The sequence below is a fragment of the Bombina bombina genome, chromosome 5 (assembly GCF_027579735.1).
Source record: "Bombina bombina isolate aBomBom1 chromosome 5, aBomBom1.pri, whole genome shotgun sequence".
NCBI classification, from domain to species: Eukaryota; Metazoa; Chordata; class Amphibia; order Anura; family Bombinatoridae; genus Bombina; species Bombina bombina.
The window spans coordinates 20518016-20538921 of record NC_069503.1 but is presented as its reverse complement, the minus strand read 5'-3'; the positions used below and the strand labels follow the sequence as shown (position 1 = coordinate 20538921).

General features: G+C 41.7%; 1 pseudogene; it reads left to right on the top strand.

Moving 5' to 3' along the window:
- LOC128659705 (gastrula zinc finger protein XlCGF57.1-like) overlaps positions 1-18184 on the top strand; it is a 34139-nt pseudogene extending 15955 nt beyond the window's left edge.
- Positions 18185-20906: the final 2722 nt, after the last annotated feature.

Here is a 20906-nt window from a genome sequence, read left to right as displayed (position 1 = left end):
CCAGAGGTGATTAGACAATAGTTTCTAAAAGCTGAACAAAAAGAGTTAACTCTTTATGAAATGATACTTGTTACGGTTTTCTTGGAGCCCTTCTTAGGCGCTGGCTTGCTGGTTCAGGCATTGCTGCTGGGAAATAAGCTCTTCACAACAAAATAACTAATGCTTCTGTAACAGATTAATTTTTGAATAGAGGATTGGAGAGCTCCTTTCCTCAGATTTTTGGTTTTGGGATCGAGTGGTGTGGCTGGGTCCGTCCTTGGATCTGCAGCGTCAGCCTTTGCGGCTCTAGAGAGTCTGTTCTTTCTCTCACACGCTTAGGGTTGGAGCAGCAGACAGAGCGGTAAGGGGATTATAGTTGCATGCACATTGTAGTTAGTTCGGGGACATAGACTGCGGGTGATGATTTGCAGACTGAAGTTTCTGTCTGTTTAAATATGTGCTAGAGGTACGCAAGTATTTGTGATACCGACTCTGGGGTATTAGAGGGGGGTGGAGGGGGGTAGAGAGGGGGTTGGGGGAGAGAGAGTAGAGGGGGGATAGATTATTCCTCCATACAGGGTGGCTTGTTCCCCCCGGAGGTTGCAGCACGTTTCGCTGTTGCATACTTTTGGTGCTTGTTTGTCTCCAAAGTCCAGATGTTTATTTGTGATTGTGCTCGTGCCCGATTGTCCCGGGTCTACAGGCCTTGGGAGGGCCTTTGCAGTTCCCTACAGGTGTAGCTGTCCCTGAGTGTTGTGCTTTTCGTTACAGACTGGCGCGCCTTAGCGTTCTACTCAGACACGTTTTTGAGTTGTTAGAGGATACTATCCTTAATGGACACGGTAATTCGCAGTATCAGAGAGAATCGATTCCAGAAGATTCCTGAAGGAAATATATAAACAAATAAAAGATATCCTAACAGTATAAAAGAAAATATAAGGCAACCCGTAGGTTAACGCCCAAGAAGAAACAGGCCTACCCGCAGAACCAGCCGAACGGAACCCTGATCTTCCAAAAAAACTGTGAAGGATCTTAATAAATGGACAATCAGAAGATTACTTCATCTCCTCCTGTCTAATGAGGTGAGCCATTAGAAGTGGAAGACTGCGGATTACTGTGTCCATTAAGGATTGGATCCTCTAACAACTCAAAAACATTTCTGAATAGAACGCTAAGGCGCGCCAGTCTGTAACGAAAAGCACAACACTCAGGGACAGCTACACCTGTAGGGACCTGCAAAGGCCCTCCCAAGGCCGTAGACCCAGGACAATCGGGCACAAGCACAATCACAAATAAACATCTGGACTTTGGAGACAAGCAAGCACCAAAAGTATGTGACAGCGAAACGTGCTGCAACCTCCAGGGGGAACAAGCCACCCTGTACAGAGGAATAATCTCCCCACCTCTCCCCCCCCTGGGTTGTTACGTTCCATCTAGAGTCTTGCTGGCTCCGTGTCGAGACTATGTGGGCCTTGTTAGATTCCTTTGGGTCTACGGCCTTGTCGTCGGTCTCTAAGAAATCGGGTTGGCACCGATGCTCTGTTGGGATGGCTGTGGCCATTCTTCCTCTCGTTTTTGAGCTGGTGTTGGGGTTCTTCTGTCCCCCTGTTTCAGACCTGCCAACACTTGGGCTGGCCCGGCTGGGAGTAGGTTCTGAGATGCGTTGTCATCTTCAGGATCTAGGTTGGCATAGTTGCTAGCTCCCTGGGCTTACAAGCAGAAGGTCCAGGGTTCCAATCTACCTTCGTGTTCTGGTTGTAACCTCTATTCTTGGGGGTGCAGTAGGCCTCGTTGAGGTTATGTGCTTCCCCTTTTGGAGACCTATGTGTAGGTCTGGCGGGTAGATTGCCTAGAGGTTCCCTCTGTCTGGGAGGTTTTTTTTTGCAATCTGTTTATCCTGCTGGCTGCTTTTTACTTCTCAGCAAGTATTCTTCTGTGTCATCTTGATGATGGCTGCGTGTTCTTGACTCAGGTGGTTTTCATCTGGGTCTGCTACATGGTTTTTGTGTCTGAATACTTCAGTATTCTATGTTCTGACAAAGTGAGGACCCCATCTTCAGTTGTCTTTCAGTGCTTTGCACAATGTTTGAGAGAGAGTTTTCTTTGTCCTGATGCCTGGTCCTAAACTTTTTGGTTTCTGCTTGGTCTGGGCATGCCTCCCTTGTTTATCAGGACCCATTTGGGTCTTTGTGAGCTGGACTCGCTATTGGGAATTTCCTTTTTTGGGGGGAAATTTTGTGGTGACCTTTTGGTCTCCCTTTGGTTCTTCCTGCTCTATCCCTTTAGGTGTTCAGGTGGGGGACTGTTGGCTCAGTTGAGTCTGATTTTTGCGGTCTCTAGCTAGGCTTCTGCACTATCTGCGGGTCAGTGTCCTTGGGGCTTTTTCCTTTTCAAAGTTTTCTTGGCTTCGGACGAAGCGGGGTTTTTGTTGGGTAGTGGTTTCAGGCTTGGTGCCCTCAGAATGGGCCGCCTATTGTACCCTCCCATCTTGGCATTGTGTCCTCTATAGCTTGGGTATTGTTTTCCCAACAGTAATGAATGTAGCTGTGGACTCTTTCCATTTATGAAGAAAAACTTAAATTATGCTTACCTGATGATGATTTTCTTTTCTTCTGATGGAAAGAGTCCACAGCTCCCCACCCGTGATTATTATGTTGGGCGTCGTTATTTTATTCTTCTGACACCTTTCACCCTGATATTTCTTCTACTGTAACTTGTTCCTCTGCAGAATGACTGGGGGATGAGGGAAGTGGGGGGAGTATTTAAGCCTTTGGCTGGGGTGTCTTTGCCTCCTCCTGGTGGCCAGGTTCTTAATTCCCAAAAGTAATGAATGCAGCTGTGGACTCTTTCCATCAGAAGAAAAGAAAATTATCAGGTAAGCATAATTAAGTTTTATCATCATTATTGTTATTTCTTTCTAATTACACAGTGAATCCACGGATCATCTTAATTACTGTTGGGAAATATCACTCCTGGCCAGCAGGAGGAGGCAAAGAGCACCACAGCAAAGCTTTTAACCCCTTAATGACCGAGGACGTGCAGGGTACGTCCTCAGAAAAAAGGCAGTTAACGCCTGAGGACGTACCCTGCACGTCCTCGGTGTGGAAAGCAGCTGGAAGCGATCCTGCTCGCTTCCAGCTGCTTTCCGGTTATTGCAGTGATGCCTCGATATGGAGGCATCCTGCAATAACCTTAGATGGCCATCCGATGCAGAGAGAGCCACTCTGTGGCCCTCTCTGCACCGGACATCGATGGCCGGTATCGTTGGTGGGTGGGAGCCGGTGTGGGAGGTGGGTGGCGGCCATCGATGGCCCTGGTCATGTGGAGGGGGGCGGGATCGTGGGCGTGGAAGTCCGGGCACGCGGGCGCACGCACGTGCACGAGGGGGCACGCGCCGGGGCAGGGACCGGGTGGGGACCGCTGCACTACAGAAAAAAATGTGTCCCAAAATAAAAGTGGGACCAATAATTTTTTTAAAAAAACCCTTAAGCGTTATTTAGGTGGTGGGGGTTGGTCCGTGGGGGGGGGGGAAGCTACACTACAGAAATAATAAAAAAAAAAAAAAAAAAAAAAAAACATTTAATTGTGCAAACTGGGTACTGGCAGACAGCTGCCAGTACCCAAGATGGACCCCAATAAGGCAGAGGGGGAGGCTTAGAGAGCTGTTTTGGGGGGGATCAGGGAGGTTGGGGGCTAAGGGGGGATCCTAAACACAGCATATGTAAATATGCTTTTTTTTTTTTCTTTAAAAAAAAAAAAAAAACTTTTATTTTAGTACTGGCAGACTTTCTGCCAGTACTTAAGATGGCGGGGACAATAGTGGGGTGGGGAGGGAAGGGAGCTGTTTGGGAGGGATCAGGGGGTGGGATGTGTCAGGTGGGAGGCTGAACTCTACACTAAAGCTAAAATTAACCCTGCAAGCTCCCTACACACTACCTAATTAACCCCTTCACTGCTAGCCATAATACACGTGTGATGAGCAGCAGCATTTAGCGACTTTCTAATTACCAAAAAGCAACGCCAGTCATATATGTCTGCTATTTCTGAACAAAGGGCATCCCAGAGAAGCATTTACAACCATTTGTGCCATAATTGCACAAGCTGTTTGTAAATAATTTCAGTGAGAAACCTAAAATTGTGAAAAAATTAACGTTTTTTTTAATTTGATCGCATTTGGCGGTGAAATGGTGGCATGAAATATAGCAAAATGGGCCTAGATCAATACTTGGGGTTGTCTACTACACTACACTAAAGCTAAAATTAACCCTAGAAGCTCCCTACATGCTCCCTAATTAACCCCTTCACTGCTGGGCATAATACACGTATTTTGCGCAGGGGCATTTAGCAGCCTGATATACTTCAGGAAAATTTTCTTCTGTGAAAAGCACACTGGTCTAAAAGAGGCTGCCTCCGGGTGGTAAATCGCCATAGAACAAGCCACTGAGCTGCTGTTCGTTCCTGGTAGAACGCTTCTCTCTTTGTATGCAAATTATTATGACCCTGGGGAAGTCTCCCTATGGGTGATGGGGGAAACCAGACGTGGACTCCTTGCCCAGTGTGCTTAGAGGAATGTGGCTGCACCTCACTGACGAGGCCCATAGGAGGCCGAAACGATCGTCTGGGGTTGTCATGTTCCTTGTTCAGAGGAGAATTGCCTGGTATTTCGGGGCTGGACTGACCTTACTTGGCGGGATCAGACTGATATACTTCAGGAAAATGTTCTTCTGTGAAAAGCACACTGGTCTAAAAGAGGCTGCCTCCGGGTGGTAAATCGCCATAGAACAAGCCACTGAGCTGCTGTTCGTTCCTGGTAGAACGCTTCTCTCTTTGTATGCAAATTATTATGACCCTGGGGAAGTCTCCCTATGGGTGATGGGGGAAACCAGACGTGGACTCCTTGCCCAGTGTGCTTAGAGGAATGTGGCTGCACCTCACTGACGAGGCCCATAGGAGGCCGAAACGATCGTCTGGGGTTGTCATGTTCCTTGTTCAGAGGAGAATTGCGTGGTATTTCGGGGCTGGACTGACCTTACTTGGCGGGATCAGACTGATATACTTCAGGAAAATTTTCTTCTGTGAAAAGCACACTGGTCTAAAAGAGGCTGCCTCCGGGTGGTAAATCGCCATAGAACAAGCCACTGAGCTGCTGTTCGTTCCTGGTAGAACGCTTCTCTCTTTGTATGCAAATTATTATGACCCTGGGGAAGTCTCCCTATGGGTGATGGGGGAAACCAGACGTGGACTCCTTGCCCAGTGTGCTTAGAGGAATGTGGCTGCACCTCACTGACGAGGCCCATAGGAGGCCGAAACGATCGTCTGGGGTTGTCATGTTCCTTGTTCAGAGGAGAATTGCCTGGTATTTCGGGGCTGGACTGACCTTACTTGGCGGGATCAGACTGATATACTTCAGGAAAATTTTCTTCTGTGAAAAGCACACTGGTCTAAAAGAGGCTGCCTCCGGGTGGTAAATCGCCATAGAACAAGCCACTGAGCTGCTGTTCGTTCCTGGTAGAACGCTTCTCTCTTTGTATGCAAATTATTATGACCCTGGGGAAGTCTCCCTATGGGTGATGGGGGAAACCAGACGTGGACTCCTTGCCCAGTGTGCTTAGAGGAATGTGGCTGCACCTCACTGACGAGGCCCATAGGAGGCCGAAACGATCGTCTGGGGTTGTCATGTTCCTTGTTCAGAGGAGAATTGCCTGGTATTTCGGGGCTGGACTGACCTTACTTGGCGGGATCAGACTGATATACTTCAGGAAAATTTTCTTCTGTGAAAAGCACACTGGTCTAAAAGAGGCTGCCTCCGGGTGGTAAATCGCCATAGAACAAGCCACTGAGCTGCTGTTCGTTCCTGGTAGAACGCTTCTCTCTTTGTATGCAAATTATTATGACCCTGGGGAAGTCTCCCTATGGGTGATGGGGGAAACCAGACGTGGACTCCTTGCCCAGTGTGCTTAGAGGAATGTGGCTGCACCTCACTGACGAGGCCCATAGGAGGCCGAAACGATCGTCTGGGGTTGTCATGTTCCTTGTTCAGAGGAGAATTGCCTGGTATTTCGGGGCTGGACTGACCTTACTTGGCGGGATCAGACTGATATACTTCAGGAAAATTTTCTTCTGTGAAAAGCACACTGGTCTAAAAGAGGCTGCCTCCGGGTGGTAAATCGCCATAGAACAAGCCACTGAGCTGCTGTTCGTTCCTGGTAGAACGCTTCTCTCTTTGTATGCAAATTATTATGACCCTGGGGAAGTCTCCCTATGGGTGATGGGGGAAACCAGACGTGGACTCCTTGCCCAGTGTGCTTAGAGGAATGTGGCTGCACCTCACTGACGAGGCCCATAGGAGGCCGAAACGATCGTCTGGGGTTGTCATGTTCCTTGTTCAGAGGAGAATTGCCTGGTATTTCGGGGCTGGACTGACCTTACTTGGCGGGATCAGACTGATATACTTCAGGAAAATTTTCTTCTGTGAAAAGCACACTGGTCTAAAAGAGGCTGCCTCCGGGTGGTAAATCGCCATAGAACAAGCCACTGAGCTGCTGTTCGTTCCTGGTAGAACGCTTCTCTCTTTGTATGCAAATTATTATGACCCTGGGGAAGTCTCCCTATGGGTGATGGGGGAAACCAGACGTGGACTCCTTGCCCAGTGTGCTTAGAGGAATGTGGCTGCACCTCACTGACGAGGCCCATAGGAGGCCGAAACGATCGTCTGGGGTTGTCATGTTCCTTGTTCAGAGGAGAATTGCCTGGTATTTCGGGGCTGGACTGACCTTACTTGGCGGGATCAGACTGATATACTTCAGGAAAAAATTTTCTTCTGTGAAAAGCACACTGGTCTAAAAGAGGCTGCCTCCGGGTGGTAAATCGCCAGAGAACAAGCCACTGAGCTGCTGTTCGTTCCTGGTAGAACGCTTCTCTCTTTGTATGCATTTAGCAGCCTTCTAATTACCAAAAAGCAAAGCCAAAGCCATATATGTCTGCTATTTCTGAACAAAGGGGATCCCAGAGAAGCATTTACAACCATTTATGCTATAATTGCATAAGTTGTTTGTAAATAATTTCATTGAGAAACCTAAAGTTTGTGAAAATATTTGTGAAAAAGTGAACAATTTTTTTTATTTGATCGCATTTGGCGGTGAAATGGTGGCATGAAATATACCAAAATGGGCCTAGATCAATACTTTGGGATGTCTTCTAAATAAAAATATATACATGTCAATGGATATTCAGGGATTCCTGAAAGATATTAGTGTTCCAATGTAACTAGCGCTAATTTTGAAAAAAAGTGGTTTGGAAATAGCAAAGTGCTACTTGTATTTATGGCCCTATAACTTGCAAAAAAAGCAAAGAACATGTAAACATTGGGTATTTCTAAACTCAGGACAAAATTTAGAAACTATTTAGCATGGGTGTTTTTTGGTGGTTGTAGATGTGTAACAGATTTTGGGGGTCAAAGTTAGAAAAAGTGTGTTTTTTTCCATTTTTTCTTCATATTTTATAATGTTTTTTATAGTAAATTATAAGATATGATGAAAATTATGGTATCTTTTGAAAGTCAATTTAATGGCGAGAAAAACGGTATATTATATATGTGGTTACAGTAAATGAGTAAGAGGAAAATTACAGCTAAACACAAACACCGCAAAAATGTAAAAATAGCCTTGGTCTCAAACGGACAGAAAATGGAAAAGTGCTGCGGTCATTAAGGGGTTAAATATCACTCCCCTACCCGCAAACCCCTGTCATTCTCTTTGCCTGTGCAAGGAGGTGGTAAAGTTTTTTTAGGTGTCTGAAGATTCTTCAATCAAGAGTTTATTATTTTTAAAGCAGAACTGGTTGTTCTGTTTTTTTTGTTTTTTTCTGGGGTCTAGCTGTGTTCCACATCAGTCTCTTCAGTAGAGCTGTGGTGGCTTTTGAGCATTTGGAAACTGGTGGGGGTTTTCACTCTCACTGTGCCTTCCATATCTGGTGCTGCCCTATCCTGTATGCCTGATTAGGATTAGTCAGACTTTCATTGTTCCACGGGTCTATGGGGGAGGAAACCTTTCCATATCTGTGTGCTGCCCTGCTGCCGGGCAGATTGGTCTCAGGTAAGCGTCTATTTATTATTTTCTTTGTCAGAAGAAAAGGTTATGGCACTTCTCTGGGAATTGGGACTGTTGGGGTTTTTGTTTACTGGCAGTATGTTGGGCACTGTTTGACACTTTGGAGGAGAGGCTCTTAGTTTAGCAGCAGTGTTTGCGGCGTATGTTTGTTTTTAAAGCCGTCTTTTTTTCTTTGCATAATTATGGAGGCGGGTCTTCTTGTCATGCCCACGAATGGGAGGGGCAGTTTGCTGAGGCGGCAATTAAGTTGCGTGCCTTTCCAGAGCTCTGCTTGTGTTTCGGTCTGTTTGGAGGTTGCTTGTGGCGTTGTCGGCTAAAACCCCTTGGGCTTTTCTTTGTGCTGCAGTTTTTTTTTTAGTCCGGATCATGTTTTTTTTTTTTTCAGGAGGTCAGGTAGGCTCCAAGCAGGGTCTGTTAAGGTTCAGAGGCTGCCTGGAAGGTTTAGTAGTTTTTGTTTAACTTTTTTTGTTTGTTTGTTTTTTTGCAGTAAAAAAGTTGTCCTTTTAAAATTTAAAGGGCCTGACGTTTTTTAATTTTTGCGAAACTAATTTGATTTATTTTTGTGAAAGATGGATCAAGAGGCTTTGCAAGATGTTACATGTAGCTTATGCTTTGACTCTAATGTGGAGCCTCCAATCCCTTTTTGTTCATCATGTATTGATAGGACATTACATTATAGGGATAGACTTTTTTTTTAATCTGAGCCATCATTAGCTAAGGCGGATGCTGTTCAGGGGTCTCCTGTCCAGGATATGCAGAAGCTTTCTCCTCAAACATCCCATCCTGTAGTGTCTATTCATGCAGTGCCCAGTGTTTCATCTGTTACTCCAGTTGGGGTCTCCTTGCAGGACATTGCTACCCAGATATCCTCTGCTGTAACTGATGCCCTGGCGACTTTTCCTATGTTACAGGGGAAGCGTAAAAGGAGATATAAGGATTCAGGGAGTAAGGTATCTGAATCAGGTGTTGCTATGTCAAATAGTTCCTCTCATAGATCTGAGGGTGAGGATTCTTTGGTAGAGGAGATCTCAGACTCAGATAGTACAGACTCAGATAGTATAGTTCCTTCCACTGATGCTGAAGTGTTAACTTTCAGGTTTAAGCTTGAGCACCTACGGGTGCTTCTCAAGGATGTTTTGGCTACTTTGGATGACTCTGATGCCACGGTTGTAGTCACTCCAAAGAAATCCAGTAAGCTGAAAAAGTATTTTGATGTTACTTCTGCGGTGGAGGTTTTTCCTGTTCCAGACCGTGCTTCTGAGATTATTGCACAGGAGTGGGAGAAGACTGGGATTCCTTCTCCAATTTTTGAGAATTTTTTTCCAATTGCTGATTCTGTTAAGGAGTATTGGCAGACAGACAAGGGGGAGGGTGCTATTTCCACTTTAGCCAAGTGGACTACTATTGCCATAGAGGATAGTTGTTCTTTTAAATATCCTATGGTTAAGAAGTTGGAGGCGTTTAAAAGAATGTATGTTTACCAGGGGTTGCAATGGCAGTCTGTGGTGTGTATTGCTACTGTCACTAGTGCGGCAGCATATTGGTTTGATGCGTTGTCTGATTGATTCAGGCAGATACGCCTCTTGAGGAAATTCTGGATAGGGTTAAGGCTCTTAAATTGGCTTATTCCTTTATTACAGATGCCTCTTTGCAGGTCATCAAGTTGGGAGCAACGATTTCTGTCTTTGCTGTTTTGGCTCGCAGGGCTTTGTGGTTGATGTCTTGGTCTGCAGATGTGTCTTCTAAGTCTAATCTTTTGTCTATTCCTTACAAGGGTAAGATCTTGTTTGGGCCGGGCTTAGCTGAGATTATTTCAGCTATTATGGGAGGAAAGAGTCATTCCCTTCCCCAGGATAAGAGAAGTAAGTCGAAAGGTCGTCAGAGTAATTTTTGTTCCTTTCGTAACTTTGCAGGCAAGCCTTCCCCCTCTTCTTCCAAGCAGGAACAGTCCAAGTCCTCCTGGAAGTCCAATTAGTCTTGGAGCAAGGGGAGCAATCTAAGAAGCCTGTCTCTGACTCAAAGTTAGCATGAAGAGTCTGTCCCCGGTCCGGGAGCGGATCTTGTGGGGGGCAGACTTTCCTTTTTCACTCAGGCTTGGGTTCAGGATGTTCCAGATCCCTGGGCGGTGGATGTGGTATCCCACGGATACAAGTTGGAGTTCAAAAGTTTTCCTCCCAGGGGCAGGTTTCACCTTTCAAGATTATCTGTAGACCAGATAAAAAGAGAGAGGTTCTTACGTTGTGTCCAGGATCTTTCTGATCTTGGACTCATAGTTCCTGTTCCAATTCAGAAGCAGGGTCTGGGTTTTTATTCCAACCTGTTTGTTCCCAAACAGGAGAGAACTTTCAGGCCTTTTTCTGGATCTCAAATATGTAAACAAATTCCTCAGAGTTCCATCATTCAAGATAGATGCTATCCGTTCCATTTTTCCTTTGGTTCAGGAGGGTCAGTTCATGACTACTGTGGATTTAAAAGATGCGTATCCGCATATTCTCATCCACAAGGATCAACACAAGTTTCTAAGGCTTGCATTTCTAGACGAACACTTTCAGTTTGTGGTTCTTCCCTTTTGGTCTTGCAACAGCTCCCAGAATTTTCTTGAAGGTCTTGGGAGCATTGTTGGCAGTGCTCAGGTTGCGGGGTGTTGCAGTGGTGCCTTATCTGGATGATATTCTGGTTCAGGCATCATCTTTTCAACAAGCAAATTCCCACACAGAGTTGTTGTTGTCTTTTCTGCGCTCCCACAGAGGGAAGTTGAATTTAGGAAAAAGTTCATTGGTTCCAGATAAAAGAGTGGTATTCTTGGGAACCATTATAGATTCTCTAGAGATGAAGATCTTTCTGACAGAGGTCAGAAGAACAAAGTTATTCAACTCTTGTCTTGCCCTTCAGTCCTCTCCTTGGCCGTCAGTGGCTCAGTGTACATCATTCCGTTTGCTCGGTTTCATCTCAGACCCTTGCAGCTATACATGCTCAGACAATGGAATGGGGATTACGCGGATCTGTCTCCTCGAATTGTTCTGGATCAGGCAACAAGAGATTCTCTTCCGTGGTGGTTGTCTCAAGATCTTCTCTCTCAGGGAACCTGCTTTCGCAGACCTACCTGGGTGATCGTGACCACGGATGCCAGGCTGCTGGGTTGGAGAGCTGTTTGGGGCTCATTGAAGGCTCATGGTCTATGGACTCAGGAAGAGTCGATTCTTCCCATAAATATTCTAGAGCTGAGGGCAATCTTCAATCCTCTTCTGGCCTGGCCTCAGCTAGCTTCAGCCCAGTTTATCAGATTTCAGTTGGACAATATAAAGTCAGTGGCTTAAATCAATCATCAGGGAGGAACTCAGAGTTCCTTGGTCATGACAGAGGTAGCCAAGATTATTCAGTGGATGGAGACTCACAATTGTTGTCTGTCTGCAATTCACATTCCCGGGGTGGACAATTGGGAGACGGATTTTCTAAGCAGACAAACTTTTCATCCGGGGGAGTGGGAACTTCATCCATAAGTGTTTTCCAGCTTGATTCTCAGGTGGGGACAACCAGAGTTGGATCTCATGGCATCTCGTCAAAATGCCAAGCTCCCGAGGTACGGGTCGAGGTCAAGGGATCCTCAGGCTGTATTGATAGATGTTCTGGCAGTTCCTTGGGAGTTCAATCTGGCATTTGTTTTTCCTCTGTTTGCTCTTCTTCCTTGGGTAATTGCTCGGATCAGACAGGAGAGGGGATCAGTGATTCTCATTGGCCTCGCAGAATCTGGTATGCAGATCTGGTGGAAATGTCATCTCTTCCACCTTGGAGACGTCATTGAGGAAGGACCTTCTACTTCGGGGGCCCTTCCTTCATCCAAATCTCATTTCTCTGAATCTGACTGCTTGGAGATTGAACGCATAATATTATCTAAGCCTGGGTTTTCCGAGTCGGTTATTGAGACTATGATTCAGGCTCGTAAGCCTGTGACTAGAAAGATTTATTATAAGATATGGTGTAAATATCTTTATTGGTGTGAATTCAAAGGTTATTCTTGGAGTAGAGTTAGGATTCCTAGGATTTTGTCTTCTCCAGGAGGGTCTGGGGAAGGGTTTATCTGCTAGTACCTTGAAAGGTCAAATTTCTGCTTTATCTATTTTGTTGCACAAGCGTCTGGCGGATGTGCCAGATGTTCAGTCTTTTTGTCAGGCCTTGGTTAGAATCCTGCCTATGTTTAAGATTGCCTCTCCTCCTTAGAGTCTTAATTTGGTTCTTAGAGTTCTTCAACCGGCTCCATTTGAGCCTATGCATTCTTTGCATATTAAAATGTTATCTTGGAAGGTTTGGTTTTTGGTTGCTATTTCTTTGTCTCAAAGAGTTTCGGAGCTTTCAGCACTGCAGTGTGAATCTCCTTACCTTATTTTTCATTCTGATAAGGTGGTCCTGTGTACTGCCTTAGGTTTCCTTCCCAAGGTTGTTTCAGATAAGAATATTAATCAAGAGATTATTGTTCCTCCTTTGTGTCCTAATCCTTCTTCTCATAAGGAGCGTTTGTTGCACAACCTGGATGTGGTTCGTGAAATATTATTTACAGGAGACTAAGGAGTTTTGCCAGTGTTCTTCTTCTTGGGCCTTCAAAAATGAAGCTTCTGTGGAACAGATTTTCAAAGCTACCACTTGGTCATCTTTACACACTTTTTCTAAATTTTACAAGTTTGATACTTTTGCTTCGGCTGAGGCTTCTTTTGGGAGAAAGGTTCTTCAAGCAGTGGTGCCTTCCGTTTAGGTTACCTGTCTTGTCCCTCCCTTATCAACCGTGTCCTCTAGCTTGGGTATTGGTTCCCAACAGTAATTAAGATAATCCGTGGACTCACCGTGTCATTAGAAAGAAAAGGAAATTTATGCTTACCTGATAAATGTATTTATTTCTTGACACAGTGAGTCCACGGCCCGCCCTGTATTGTTTAGACAGTTTATTTTTCTATAAACCTCAGGCACCTCTACACCTTATGTTACTTCCTTTCTCCTTTCCCTTTGGTCGTATGACTGGGGGTTGTGGGTAGGGGAATGATATTTAACAGCTTTGCTGTGGTGCTCTTTGCCTCCTCCTGCTGGCCAGGAGTGATATTTCCCAACAGTAATTAAGATGATCCGTGGACTCGCTGTGCCAAGAAATAAATAAATTTATCATGTAAGCATAAATTTCCTATTATTTATTATTATTATTAGTATTACTATTATTAGTGTTGTTGTTGTTATTGTTATTATTGTTATTATTATTATTATTGTTATTATTATTATTATTGTTATTAGTAGTAGTAGTAGTGTTATTATTATTATTATTATTAGTATTAATAATAATAATTTTATTATCAGTGTTATCATTATTATTTATTAGTATTATTATTATTAGTGTTTACTACATGAAGTGAGGTTTGACAGGGATAGGAACATGCAAACATTATCAAAATTAGCTTTGACCCTTTTGTGAAATAAGAATTTTGATTGGTTCCCAGATTCTCTAATCTATTTATGTCAGGCATTTTATTCCGGTTTATTTTATAGATAAATAAGATGCTACAACGTGATAAACACTCCTAGTTTTCAATTACTAACATTTATAGTACTGTAAGGGGCACTGTACTTTAAAATGTCCTTCCCTTAAACGTGTTTCCATTGATCTATTTTCTTCTTTACCTTCATTTTGTCATTTCAAATAGCTGTTTTTGCCTGTTGAAACTGTCACTTATACTGAAAATATAAAGACATAAGTATTCTCTTTAGAAAAGCTATTGATACAAAACCATTATCACTTATAAACCTCCCTGTGGGGTATAAAAAGTGATTGGGAACACATTAAGGGAATTACATTGCAATATAATATCCATTTAAGCTTTCTAGGGCATCAAACATAGACCCATAACATTTTTGTCTGATATATTAAGGAAATAATGGCTTCAGCTTTGCTATTTACTATGTTGTACACTTTAAAAAATGACAAAATATATTTTCCCCATATATTGGCTACATTGCAAACTAAAAGCCTTCTCTATAAACGCTTGCTCTGATAAAAACAAGATATCATTTGCATGGTTACCTCACAGTGAGTGTACTGAATTTAAACAGGAACTACAATGCTTACAAATTACTATAACCTGCTTTGGTTTAGCACTTGATTTGTTTATTTCTTATATAAAACTTACAAATGATTTTACTTGCACTGAATGTGTGGTTTTGCTTTCTACAAGGGAATGTGGCTGGTTTAAAGCTTGTTTATTTAAACACCACTATGTCAGAAAGGGACATTTTGTTGAAAATGTAAATGCACGTAGATGAATTACATATTTGTAAGGAAAATGACTGAAAGTATTGCTCATATAACTTGCTTTAACCTGTAAGATTGTGCCTTTAAGAGACTGTGCCTTTAACAGAGTTAAACTAAATTATTGCAAGTAACCTACACTGTATTTCACTTAGTCACGCGGGACTGGTAAACAACTGATATGTATCAGTGATAAGGAGTTAGAGGTAAACAGAGTACAATCATAACTCTGACAAGGGGGGCCCTGCAGCAGATGTGGGCTGGGAGATATGACACTGTGATGGGACATCTTGATAACGCACACTGACTGGGAATCAAATAGCTTATTAGCAATGCTTATTTGTATGCTGTGTTCATTACGTTAAAGGGTTAAGTTATATTATTATTATCAGTGTGCTAGGTACCATATTATTATTGTTGTTATAGTATGAATAAAAATAGTGTTACACGTTGCTTTTAACATAAATGATTGCTTAATATTATACAGCAGACATGTATTAGACTAGGGGAGAACCTAAAATACAAGGGTGTTAGGATTGATGTCAGGGATAGCCCAGGACTACTCGATAGCTTGGGTGAGGCTAAATGTCAGCTGGCCAGATGCTTGGGCTTTAGTCCAACCTACAGGGGGTGTCTCAGAGGTCTGTGGATTGGTGCCAGAACTATTACATAAGTTAACAGTATAAAGAAGGGTACTTTTGAGCAATATGTCGAGATAGCGCACGTGCTGATAGACGCATCAGGCAGTGTTGTTCTAAAGACCACCATCTACTGGCCGATTGCCCAAAAGACCTCTCCCAATCGCCACTATCTAGGATGAAGGACTATAAGAATCACGGTGGAACTGTGATGTATTAATTGTTGTATTAGATTGTGCTTAGATTGTAGAATATAAGTAAAAGTAACTTAGATTTTCACAAGTAACATAGTTATAACCTATATAGCTTTTGCAAGAATTATAGAGTTGTGTGGTTCTATATAATCCAATTGTGGAATAAAGCTATTATTGTTATTGTAAGCATTGCAAAAACCTGTGAGACAGTCTCTCATTTCCTTTGCTCTAAATGATATGATACACAAGCTGTATTGCTTACATCCGGAAAGTACCACAAAACAATATTTAGAAAGAGAAATATGTGCAATATACATGTATTGGCAAAAATGCTTCTAGTAAACGTTATCACTGTTTTAGTGTTTGCACGTGCATGTGAAGCATAGCTAGATATTCTCAGTGCGCCAGCATTTTATATACTGCAGCTGCTCAGAGAGCTAGTGGGGTTTGTATCACCTCAGCGATTAACAAATTGACTCATTACCAGATGGTACAAGCATCTTATGCTCTCTGAGCAAGTTCTGGTGCACAGTGCATATTTAAATACACTTTTGAAACCGCTATAGCTTTTATAAGAATGTGTTTTGCTAATACATTTATATTACAAAAATGCTTCTATTCAAAACTGAAATGCATCCATGTTGATTCCAATTTTGGCTGGAATGTCCCTTTAAGTTATTTTTTTGTTTCTTCACATAACTTTTCATTAGTTATTTTTATCTCTTAAAACTTTTTTTGAATTTAATTTCTTGTGTCATAAACCATAAACCAAGGGACATTAAAAATAACATTTTTATAATTATTTATCAGTAAATGTTACAAAATCTATTCTTATTTCTTAAGAAAACAATTTAACTTATCCTTGTTTTTCCCTTACAGACAACATTCCAGGGTGGATCACTCAACTAATTAATTGAGCCTGCTGAGATAAAGGGTGCCGCAAATAGCCAGTCATTTGATGTATCCCAGTAATCATTGCAAGGCGACAGTGAGACAGCAAACAGTAATGAGTGACCCTGTGTATAGCAATTCACTTACTGCTAATACAAACCCCATAATGATACAAACGGGAGAGAAATCATTTACTTCTACTGATTGTGAAAAGACTTTTGCATTAAAAAAAGATCTTCATCAAAGGACTCACACAGGAGAGAAACCTTATACCTGTACAGAGTGTGGGAAAGGATTTGCAAAACAAAGTAATTTGCTGTATCATATAAGGACTCACACAGGAGAGAAACCATATACATGTAGAGAGTGTGAAAAAGGATTTGCTTGTAAACAAACTTTGCAAAATCATGAAAGGACTCACACAGGAGAGAAACCTTTTACCTGTACAGAGTGTGGGAAGCGATTTATACATCAAAGTGCTTTGCAATTTCATCAAATGACTCACACAGGAGAGAAACCTTATACCTGTGCAGAGTGTGGGAAAGGATATAAACAGAAAGCTTATTTGCTTATTCATCAAAGGATTCACACAGGAGAGACACCTTACACCTGTGCAGAGTGTGGGAAAGGATATAAACAGAAAGCTTATTTACTCATTCATCAAAGGATTCACACAGGAGAGAAACCGTTTACATGTAGAGAATGTAATAAAAGATTTGCCTATAAAAACGCTTTGCAAAATCATCAAATTAGTCACACAGGAGAGAAACCTTATACCTGTACAGAGTGTACGAAAGGATTTGCCTGTAAACAAGCTTTGCAACATCATGAAAGGACGCACACAGGAGAGAAACCTTATACCTGTACAGAGTGTGGGAAAGGATTTGCAAAACATAGTCATTTGCGAAATCATCTAAGGACGCACACAGGAGAGAAACCATATAGGTGTACAGAGTGTGGGAAAGCATTTACACAAAAAGGTTCTTTGCAGTATCATCAAAGGACTCACACAGGAGAGAAACCATATACATGTAGAGAGTGTACTAAAAGATTTGCTTATAAAAATGCTTTGCATGATCATGAAAGAACTCACACAGGAGAGAAACCTTATACCTGTACAGAGTGTGGGAAAGAATTTACACAACAAGCTAATTTGATTATTCATCAAAGGATTCACACAAGAGAGAAACCATATGCACAGAGTGTGGGAAAGGATTTGCCTACAAAGAAACTTTGAAACATCATGAAAGGACTCACACAGGAGTGTGGGAATGATTTGAATACCAAAGTAGTTTGCAATACCATGAAGGGACACAGGATGGAAACATTATACGTATACAGAGTTTGGGAAAGGTTTTACACAAAAGGGGAATCTTAAAACTCATACAATGATTCACTTAAAGGATTACTTTATGTTATCATTTTTAAGCTAAGCAACTAACATATTAAAGTTAATAAACATTAATTAAAATCTACTGACCTATATTTTCTCCAAAACGAAGTTTCATAACGTTCTAAAAGTTATATCTTTTATTCGCCGATGATGTCACGTTATCCTTCCCACTATTTTCAGCACTGCATGTTCAAAAAACTTAAACCAATAACTTTGTGTTTAAAGCGCCATTTTGAAACCTAGGTATTGTAAACGGATTGGTACAGAGCAAAGGATACCCACGGAGTGGGTTTGGAAAACAATTTTTGCAGACAAGATTTCTGCTATACAGTAGAGATATGTTAATGAAATGCTATTGATAAAAAGCGTATTTGGGGTAGTTAGTTAGTAACAGGCATAGAAAATATTTACTTACAGTGGCCCTTTAAGAAAAATCTTACAAATGTGTAAAAAAATAAAAAAAAGGAAAAATTTAAGTAATCATAGAAAAATGAAAATGGCTTTAGTCACATGGCATAACTATGCTTTTAAATACATAGTGTATGTTATTTTAGCAAACATTTAGAAATGCAATTTAAAGTCAAATGTGTGTGTGTGTGTTTATGTATGTGTATATATGTTTTTATCACAAAGCGCATCTGGCCAGCTTTCTAGTCACAGCCCGGCCCGACCGCACCATTACACTCCCGCTGTCAGAGCAGGAGCGAGCTGCACTGAGTGTAATGGCGCGGTCGGGCCAGGCTGTGACTAGACAGCTGGCCAGATGCGCTCTGTGATAAAAACAGACCTGCTCAGAAGAGCACAGAGAGCGGGTCTGAAAAAGTATTTTTTAATAAAAATTCACAGGCAATATTAGATTGCATAAAGCTAGCGCTAATATAATGTTACATAATTATGCACTATGTGCAGAATTATATAACATTATATTATAGGTTTACTGGCCCTTTAAATTGGGTAATAATAACAACTATTACTATTCAGCTGCCGATTTGGTTAATTCCAAGAGCGAGCGCTGAAAAATCGCTTTGAGACCCATTGGGAGAAAGGCACTTTATAAATACTAGTTGTTGTTGTTATTATTATTATTATTTTTTATATATATATATATATATATATATATATATATATATATATATATACAGGGAGTGCAGAATTATTAGGCGAGTTGTATTTTTGAGGATTAATTTTATTATTGAACAACAACCAGGTTCTCAATGAACCCAAAAAACTCATTAATATCAAAGCTGAATATTTTTGGAAGTAGTTTTTAGTTTGTTTTTAGTTTTAGCTATTTTAGGGGGATATCTGTGTGTGCAGGTGACTATTACTGTGCATAATTATTAGGCAACTTAACAAAAAACAAATATATACCCATTTCAATTATTTATTTTTACCAGTGAAACCAATATAACATCTCAACATTCACAAATATAAATTTCTGACATTCAAAAACAAAACAAAAACAAATCAGTGACCAATATAGCCACCTTTCTTTGCAAGGACACTCAAAAGCCTGCCATCCATGGATTCTGTCAGTGTTTTGATCTGTTCACCATCAACATTGCATGCAGCAGCAACCACAGCCTCCCAGACACTGTTCAGAGAGGTGTACTGTTTTCCCTCCTTGTAAATCTCATATTTGATGATGGACCACAGGTTATCAATGGGGTTCAGATCAGGTGAACAAGGAGGCCATGTCATTAGATTTTCTTCTTTTATACCCTTTCTTGCCAGCCACGCTGTGGAGTACTTGGACGCGTGTGATGGAGCATTGTCCTGCATGAAAATCATGTTTTTCTTGAAGGATGCAGACTTCTTCCTGTACCACTGCTTGAAGAAGGTGTCTTCCAGAAACTGGCAGTAGGACTGGGAGTTGAGCTTGACTCCATCCTCAACCCGAAAAGGCCCCACAAGCTCATCTTTGATGATACCAGCCCAAACCAGTACTCCACCTCCACCTTGCTGGCGTCTGAGTCGGACTGGAGCTCTCTGCCCTTTACCAATCCAGCCACGGGCCCGTCCATCTGGCCCATCAAGACTCACTCTCATTTCATCAGTCCATAAAACCTTAGAAAAATCAGTCTTGAGATATTTCTTGGCCCAGTCTTGACGTTTCAGCTTGTGTGTCTTGTTCAGTGGTGGTCGTCTTTCAGCCTTTCTTACCTTGGCCATGTCTCTGAGTATTGCACACCTTGTGCTTTTGGGCACTCCAGTGATGTTGCAGCTCTGAAATATGGCCAAACTCGTGGCAAGTGGCATCTTGGCAGCTGCACGCTTGACTTTTCTCAGTTCATGGGCAGCTATTTTGCGCCTTGGTTTTTCCACATGCTTCTTGCGACCCTGTTGACTATTTTGAATGAAACGCTTGATTGTTCGATGATCACGCTTCAGAAGCTTTGCAATTTTAAGAGTGCTGCATCCCTCTGCAAGATATCTCACTATTTTTGACTTTTCTGAGCCTGTCAAGTCCTTCTTTTGACCCATTTTGCCAAAGGAAAGGAAGTTGCCTAATAATTATGCACACCTGATATAGGGTGTTGATGTCATTAGACCACACCCCTTCTCATTACAGGGATGCACATCACCTAATATGCTTAATTGGTAGTAGGCTTTTGAGCCTATACAGCTTGGAGTAAGACAACATGCATAAAGAGGATGATGTGGTCAAAATACTCATTTGCCTAATAATTCGGCACTCCCTGTATATATATATATATATATATATATATATATATATATATATATATATACTTTCAATGGATACAATGGCCCTAGCTCAATACGTAACAATGCTAAAAACGTTAGTGTGCCTTGATAATTGAAGTAAAATGTTAGAGATAAAATAAAATTATAACAAAGCATGTCAAACATACTAAAATAAACTATTACAACAACACACACATACATTTATATATATATATATATATATATATATATATATATATATACATACATACATACATACACACATATATATATACGCACAGCTGTAGAAAAAAAATAAGAGAGCACACTGCAAAATCAGTTTCTCTGGTGTAACTATTAATAGGTATGTGTTTGCGTAAAATAAACATTTATGTTTTATTCTATAAGCTACTGAAAACATTTCTTCCAAATTCCAAATAAAGAATATTGTTTTTTAGAACATTTACTAATACTAATGTTTTAACTTAGCAAGAGTTCAGAAATCAATATCTGGAGGGAATAACCCTGATTTTCAATCACAGCTTTCATACGTTTTGACATGCCCTCCACCAGTCTCTCACATTGCTGTTGGGTAACTTTGTTACTCCTGGAGAAAAAATTCAAGCAACTCAGCTTTGTTTGATGGTTTGTGACCATTCATCTTACTCTTGTTCACATTCCAGCAGTTGACAATGGGGTACAGTTCTGGAAATTGTGCTGGCCATGATAGGGTCT